Source organism: Jatropha curcas, chromosome 9 (genome assembly GCF_041381405.1).
Source record: "Jatropha curcas cultivar XTBG-Jc1 chromosome 9, XTBG_Jcur_1.0, whole genome shotgun sequence".
NCBI lineage: Eukaryota > Viridiplantae > Streptophyta > Magnoliopsida > Malpighiales > Euphorbiaceae > Jatropha > Jatropha curcas.
Genome location: NC_143159.1, coordinates 18,036 through 27,292, shown reverse-complemented (window position 1 = coordinate 27,292; position 9,257 = coordinate 18,036).

Genomic DNA, 9,257 nt, shown 5'->3' with positions numbered 1-9,257 from the left:
GATTGGACCATAAGACCCTAAAATATCGCCTCGTTAAGCCTATAGGAGCTTCCCATCAGGCGTACAGAAAATACCGGCTCCGGAACAGGGCTTTACACAGGGCTCCTAAGACCAAAGGGGTATACCTACGATTTTGGGGCCCAGAAGCACCGGCTCGAAATGGCCCGAAAATTATTACAATGCTTCCTACATGTCTTAGAGGAAATATTATGGCCTCGAAATGGCTTGATAAGCGACAGACAGAGAGATATTGGGCTAAAACTGCCAAATGCTTCCGGAGTGGCACCGATTTTGCGCATTAATTTATATTGAGGTTGCAATCCTTAATGAAGCATTGAACAGCCCAGATAGGCATACCGATTTGACCATAAGACCCTAAAATATCGCCTCATTGAGCCTATAGGAGCTTCCCGTCAGGCTTACAGAAGATATCGGCTCCGGAACAGGGCTTCACACAGGGCTCCTAAGACCAAAGGGGTATACCTACGATTTTGGGGCCCGGAAGCACCGACTCGGAATGGCCTGAAAATGATGACAATGGTTCCTACATGTCTTAGAGGAAATATTATGGCCTCAAAATGGCGTGATAGGCGACAGACAGAGAGATATTGGGCTAAAACTGCCAAATGCTTCCGGAGTGGCACCGATTTTGCGCATTAATTTATATTGAGGTTGCAATCCTTAATGAAGCATTGAAATGCCAAGATAGGCATACCGGTTGGACCATAAGACCCTAAAATATTGCCTCGTTGAGCCTATAGGAGCTTCCCATCACGCCTACAGAGGATATCAGCTCCGGAACAGGGCTTCACACAGGGCTCCTAAGACAAAAGGGGTATACCTACGATTTTGGGGCTCGGAAGCACCGGCTCGGAATGGCCCTAAAATGATTACAATGCTTCCTACAGGTCTTAGAAGAAACATTATGGCCTCGAAATGGCGTGATAAGCGACAGACAGAGAGATATTGGGCTAAAACTGCTAAATGCTTCCGGAGTGGCACCGATTTTGTGCATTAATTTATATTGAGGTTGCGATCCTTAATGAAGCGTTGAACAGCCGAGATAGGCATACCGATTGGACCATAAGACCCTAAAATATGGCCTCGTTGAGCCTATAGGAGCTTTCCCTCATGCGTACAGAAGATATCGGCTCCGGAACAGGGCTTCACACAGGGCTGCTCAGACCAAAGGGGTATACCTACAATTTTGGGTCCCAGAAGCACCGGCTCGGAATGGCCCGAAAATGATTACAATGCTTCCTACATGTCTTAGAGGAAATATTATGGCCTCGAAATGGCGTGATAAGCGATAGACAGAGAGATATTGGCTAAAACTGCCAAATGCTTCCGGAGTGGCACCGATTTTGCGCATTAATTTATATTGACGTTGCAATCCTTAATGAAGCATTGAAATGCCGAGATAGGCATACCGATTGGACCATAAGACCCTAAAATATTGCCTTGTTGAGCCTATAGGAGCTTCTCGTCAGGCGTACAGAAGATATCGGCTCCGGAACAGGGCTTCACACAGGGCTGCTCAGACCAAAGGGGTATACCTATGATTTTGGGGCCCAGAAGCACCGGCTCGGAATGGCCCGAAAATGATTACAATGCTTCCTACATGTCTTAGAGGAAATATTATGGCCTCGAAATGGCGTGATAAGCGATAGACAGAGAGATATTGGGCTAAAACTGCCAAATGCTTCCGGAGTGGCACCGATTTTGCGCATTAATTTATATTGACGTTGCAATCCTTAATGAAGCATTGAAATGCCGAGATAGGCATACCGATTGGACCATAAGACCTTAAAATATTTCCTTGTTGAGCCTATAGGAGCTTCCTGTCAGGCGTACAGAAGATATCGGCTCCGGAACAGGGCTTCACACAGGGCTCCTACGACAAAAGGGGTATACCTACAATTTTGGGGCTCGGAAGCACCGGCTCGAAATGGCCCTAAAATGATTACAGTGCTTCCTACATGTCTTAGAGGAAACATTATGGCCTCGAAATGGCGTGATAAGCGACAGACAGAGAGATATTGGGCTAAAACTGCCAAATGCTTGCGGAGTGGCACCGATTTTGCGCATTAATTTATATTGAGGTTGCAATCCTTAATGAAGCATTGAACAGCCGAGATAGGCATACCGATTGGACCATAAGACCCTAAAATATCGCCTTGTTGAGCCTATAGGAGCTTCCCATCAGGCGTACAGAAAATACCGGCTCCGGAACAGGGCTTTACACAGGGCTCCTAAGACCAAAGGGGTATACCTACGATTTTGGGGCCCGGAAGCACCGGCTCGAAATGGCTCAAAAATGATTACAATGCTTCCTACATGTCTTAGTGGAAATATTATGGCCTCGAAATGGCTTGATAAGTGACAGACAGAGAGATATTGGGCTAAAACTGCCAAATGCTTCCGGAGTGGCATCGATTTTGCGAATTAATTTATATTGAGGTTGCAATCCTTAATGAAGCATTGAAATGCCAAGATAGGCATACCGATTGGACCATAAGACCCTAAGATATCGCCTCATTGAGCCTATAGGAGCTTCCCGTCAGGCGTACAAAAGATATCAGCTCCGGAACAGGGCTTCACACAGGGCTCCTAAGACCAAAGGGGTATACCTACGATTTTGGGGCCCGGAAGCACCGGCTCAGAATGGCCCGAAAATGATTACAAAGCTTCCTACATGTTTTAGAGGAAATATTATGGCCTCGAAATGGCGTGGTAAGACACAGACAGAGAGATATTGGGCTAAAACTGCAAATGCTTGCGGAGTGGCACCGATTTTGCCCATTAATTTGTATTGAGGTTGCAATCCTTAATGAAGCATTGAACAGCCGAGATAGGCATACCGATTGGACCATAAGACCCTAAAATATCACCTCATTGAGCCTATACGAGCTTCCCGTCAGGCGTACAGAAGATATCGGCTCCGGAAAAGGCCTTCGCACAGGACTCCTAAGACCAAAGGGGTATACCTACGATTTTGGGGCCCGGAAGCACCGGCTCGGAATGGCCCAAAAATGATTACAATGCTTCCTACATGTCTTAGAGGAAATATTATGGCCTCAAAATGGCGTGATAACCGACAGACAGAGAGATATTGGGCTAAAACTGCCAAATGCTTTCGGAGTGGCATCGATTTTGCGCATTAATTTATATTGAGGTTGCAATCCTTAATGAAGCATTGAACAGTCGAGATAGGCATACCGATTCGACCATAAGACCCTAAAATATCGGCTCGTTGAGCCTATAGGTGCTTCCCATCAGGCGTACAGAAGATATCAGCTCCGGAACAGGTCTTCACACAGGACTCCTAAGACAAATGGGGTATAGCTATGATTTTGGGGCCCGGAGGCACCGGCTCGGAATGACCCTAAAATGATTACAATGCTTCCTACATGTCTTAGAGGAAATATTATGGCCTCTAAATGGCGTGGTAAGACACAGACAGAGACATATTGGGCTAAAACTGCCAAATGCTTCCGGAGTGGCATCGATTTTGCGCATTAATTTATATTGAGGTTGCAATCCTTAATAAAGCATTGAACTGCCGAGATAGGCATACCGATTGGACCATAAGACCCTAAAATATCGCCTCGTTGAGCGTATAGGAGCTTCCCATCAGGCGTACAGAAAATACCGGCTCCGGAACAGGGCTTTACACAGGGCTCCTAAGACCAAAGGGGTATACCTACGATTTTGGGGCCCGGAAGCACCGACTCGGAATGGCCTGAAAATGATGACAATGGTTCCTACATGTCTTAGAGGAAATATTATGGCCTCGAAATGGCTTGATAAGCGACAGACAGAGAGATATTGGGCTAAAACTGCCAAATGCTTCCCGAGTGGCACCGATTTTGCGCATTAATTTATATTGAGGTTGCAATCCTTAATGAAGCATTGAAATGCCGAGATAGGCATACCGATTGGACCATAAGGCCCTAAAATATCGCCTTGCTAAGCCTATAGGAGGTTCCCGTCTGGCGTACAGAAGATATCGGCTCCGAAACAGGGCTTCACCCAGGACTCCTAAGACCAAAGGGGTATACCTATGATTTTGGGGCCCAGAAGCACCGGCTCGGAATGGCCCGAAAATGATTACAATGCTTCCTACATGTCTTAGAGGAAATATTATGGCCTCGAAATGGCGTGATAAGCGATAGACAGAGAGATATTGGGCTAAAACTGCCAAATGCTTCCGGAGTGGCACCGATTTTGCGCATTAATTTATATTGAGGTTGCAATCATTAATGAAGCATTGAAATGCCGAGATAGGCATACCGATTGGACCATAAGACCCTAAGATATCGCTTCATTGAGCCTATAGGAGCTTCCCATCAGGCATACAGAAGATATCGGCTCCGGAACAGGGTTCACCCAGGACTCCTAAGACCAAAGGGGTATACCTACGATTTTGGGGCCCAGAAGCACCGGCTCGGAATGGCCTGAAAATGATTACAATGCTTCCTACATGTCTTAGAGGAAATATTATGGCCTCGAAATGGCGTGATAAGCGACAGACAGAGAGATATTGGGCTAAAATTGCCAAATGCTTCCGGAGTGGCACCGATTTTACGCATTAATTTATATTCAGGTTGCAATCCTTAATGAAGCATTGAAATGGCGAGATATGCATACCGATTGGACCATAAGACCCTAAGATATCGCTTCATTGAGCCTATAGGAGCTTCCCATCAGGCGTACAGAAGATATCGGCTCCGGAACAGGGCTTCACACAGGGCTCCTAACACCAAAGGGTATACGTACGATTTTGGGGCCCGGAAGCACCGGCTCGGAATGGCCCAAAAATGATTACAATGCTTCCTACATGTCTTAGAGGAAATATTATGGCCTCAAAATGGCGTGATAAGCGACAGACAGAGAGATATTGGGGTAAAACTGCCAAATGCTTCCGGAGTGGCACCGATTTTGCGCATTAATTTATATTGAGGTTGCAATCCTTAATGAAGCATTGAAATGCCGAGATAGGCATACCGATTGGACCATAAGACCCTAAAATATCGCCTTGTTAAGCCTATAGGAGCTTTCCGTCAGGCGTATAGAAGATATCGGCTCCGGAACAGGGCTTCACACAGGGCTCCTAAGACCAAAGGGGTATACCTATGATTTTGGGGCCCAGAAGCACCGGCTCGGAATGGCCTGAAAATGATTACAATGCTTCCTACATGTCTTAGAGGAAATATTATGGCCTCGAAATGGCTTGATAAGCGACAGACAGAGAGATATTGGGCTAAAACTGCCAAATGCTTCCGGAGTGGCACCGATTTTGCGCATTAATTTATATTGAGGTTGCAATCCTTAATGAAGCATTGAAATGCCGAGATAGGCATACTGATTGGACCATAAGGCCCTAAAATATCGCCTTGCTAAGCCTATAGGAGGTTCCCGTCTGGCGTACAGAAGATATCGGCTCCGAAACAGGGCTTCACCCAGGACTCCTAAGACCAAAGGGGTATACCTATGATTTTGGGGCCCAGAAGCACCGGCTCGGAATGGCCCGAAAATGATTACAATGCTTCCTACATGTCTTAGAGGAAATATTATGGCCTCGAAATGGCGTGATAAGCGATAGACAGAGAGATATTGGGCTAAAACTGCCAAATGCTTCCGGAGTGGCACCGATTTTGCGCATTAATTTATATTGAGGTTGCAATCATTAATGAAGCATTGAAATGCCGAGATAGGCATACCGATTGGACCATAAGACCCTAAGATATCGCTTCATTGAGCCTATAGGAGCTTCCCATCAGGCATACAGAAGATATCGGCTCCGGAACAGGGTTCACCCAGGACTCCTAAGACCAAAGGGGTATACCTACGATTTTGGGGCCCAGAAGCACCGGCTCGGAATGGCCTGAAAATGATTACAATGCTTCCTACATGTCTTAGAGGAAATATTATGGCCTCGAAATGGCGTGATAAGCGACAGACAGAGAGATATTGGGCTAAAATTGCCAAATGCTTCCGGAGTGGCACCGATTTTACGCATTAATTTATATTCAGGTTGCAATCCTTAATGAAGCATTGAAATGGCGAGATATGCATACCGATTGGACCATAAGACCCTAAGATATCGCTTCATTGAGCCTATAGGAGCTTCCCATCAGGCGTACAGAAGATATCGGCTCCGGAACAGGGCTTCACACAGGGCTCCTAACACCAAAGGGTATACGTACGATTTTGGGGCCCGGAAGCACCGGCTCGGAATGGCCCAAAAATGATTACAATGCTTCCTACATGTCTTAGAGGAAATATTATGGCCTCGAAATGGCGTGATAAGCGACAGACAGAGAGATATTGGGGTAAAACTGCCAAATGCTTCCGGAGTGGCACCGATTTTGCGCATTAATTTATATTGAGGTTGCAATCATTAATGAAGCATTGAAATGCCGAGATAGGCATACCGATTGGACCATAAGACCCTAAGATATCGCTTCATTGAGCCTATAGGAGCTTCCCATCAGGCGTACAGAAGATATCGGCTCCGGAACAGGGCTTCACACAGGGCTCCTAAGACCAAAGGGTATACCTACGATTTTGGGGCCCGGAAGCACCGGCTCGGAATGGCCCAAAAATGATTACAATGCTTCCTACATGTCTTAGAGGAAATATTATGGCCTCAAAATGGCGTGATAAGCGACAGACAGAGAGATATTGGGGTAAAACTGCCAAATGCTTCCGGAGTGGCACCGATTTTGCGCATTAATTTATATTGAGGTTGCAATCCTTAATGAAGCATTGAAATGCCGAGATAGGCATACCGATTGGACCATAAGACCCTAAAATATCGCCTTGTTAAGCCTATAGGAGCTTTCCGTCAGGCGTATAGAAGATATCGGCTCCGGAACAGGGCTTCACACAGGGCTCCTAAGACCAAAGGGGTATACCTATGATTTTGGGGCCCAGAAGCACCGGCTCGGAATGGCCTGAAAATGATTACAATGCTTCCTACATGTCTTAGAGGAAATATTATGGCCTCGAAATGGCTTGATAAGCGATAGACAGAGAGATATTGGGCTAAAACTGCCAAATGCTTCCGGAGTGGCACCGATTTTGCGCATTAATTTATATTGAGGTTGCAATCCTTAATGAAGCATTGAACAGCCGAGATAGGCATACCGATTGGACCATAAGACCCTAAGATATCGCCTCATTGAGCCTATAGGAGCTTCCCATCAGGCGTACAGAAGATATCGGCTCCGAAACAGGGCTTCACACAGGGCTCCTAAGACCAAAGGGGTATACCTAGGATTTTGGGGCCCGGAAGCACCGGCTCGGAATGGCCCAAAAATGATTACAATGCTTCCTACATGTCTTAGAGGAAATATTATGGCCTCGAAATGACGTGATAAGCGACAGACAGAGAGATATTGGGCTAAAACTGCCAAATGCTTCCGCAGTGGCACCGATTTTGCGCATTAATTTATATTGAGGTTGCAATCCTTAATGAAGCATTGAACAGCCGAGATAGGCATACCGAGTGGACCATAAGACCCTAAAATATTGCCTCGTTGATCCTATAGGAGCTTCCCGTCAGGCGTACAGAAAATACCGGCTCCGAAACAGGGCTTTACACAGGGCTCCTAAGACCAAAGGGGTATACCTACGATTTTGGGGCCCGGAAGCACAGGCTCGAAATGGCCCGAAAATGATTACAATGCTTCCTACATGTCTTAGAGGAAATATTATGGCCTCGAAATGGCGTGATAAGCGACAGATAGAGAGATATTGGGCTAAAACTGCCAAATGCTTCCGGAGTGGCACCGATTTTGCGCATTAATTTATATTGAGGTTGCAATCATTAATGAAGCATTGAAATGCCGAGATAGGCATACCGATTGGACCATAAGACCCTAAAATATCGCCTTGCTAAGCCTATAGGAGCTTCCCGTCAGGCGTACAGAAGATATCGGCTTCGGAACAGGGCTTCACACAGGGCTCCTAAGACCAAAGGGGTATACCTACGATTTTGGGGCCCGGAAGCACCGGCTCAGAATGGCCCGAAAATGATTACAATGCTTCCTACATGTCTTAGAGGAAATATTATGGCCTCGAAATGGCGTGATAAGCGACAGACAGAGAGATATTGGGCTAAAACTGCCAAATGCTTCCGTAGTGGCACCGATTCTGCGCATTAATTTATATTGAGGTTGCAATCCTTAATGAAGCATTGAACAGCCGAGATAGGCAAACCTATTGGACCATAAGACCCTAAAATGCCTCATTGATCCTATAGGAGCTTCCCGTCAGGCATACAGAAGATATCGGCTCCGGAACAGGGTTCACCCAGGACTCCTAAGACCAAAGGGGTATACCTACGATTTTGGGGCCCAGAAGCACCGGCTCGGAATGGCCTGAAAATAATTACAATGCTTCCTACATGTCTTAGAGGATATATTATGGCCTCGAAATGGCGTGATAAGCGACAGACAGAGAGATATTGGGCTAAAATTGCCAAATGCTTTCGGAGTGGCACCGATTTTACGCATTAATTTATATTCAGGTTGCAATCCTTAATGAAGCATTGAAATGGCGAGATATGCATACCGATTGGACCATAAGACCCTAAGATATCGCCTCATTGAGCCTATAGGAGCTTCCCATCAGGCGTACAGAAGATATCGGCTCCGGAACAGGGCTTCACACAGGGCTCCTAACACCAAAGGGTATACGTACGATTTTGGGGCCCGGAAGCACCGGCTCGGAATGGCCCAAAAATGATTACAATGCTTCCTACATGTCTTAGAGGAAATATTATGGCCTCGAAATGGCGTGATAAGCGACAGACAGAGAGATATTGGGCTAAAACTGCCAAATGCTTCCGGAGTGGCACCGATTTTGCGCATTAATTTATATTGACGTTGCAATCCTTAATGAAGCATTGAACAGCCGAGATAGGCATACCGATTGGACCATAAGACCCTAAGATATCGCCTCATTGAGCCTATAGGAGCTTCCCATCATGCGTACAGAAGATATCGGCTCCGGAACAGGGCTTCACACAGGGCTTCTAACACCAAAGGGTATACGTACGATTTTAGGGCCCAGAAGCACCGGCTCGGAATGGCCTGAAAATGATTACAATGCTTCCTACATGTCTTAGAGGAAATATTATGGCCTCGAAATGGCGTGATAAGCGACAGACAGAGAGATATTGGGCTAAAAGTGCCAAATGCTTCCGGAGTGGCACCGATTTTACGCATTAATTTATATTGAGGTTGCAA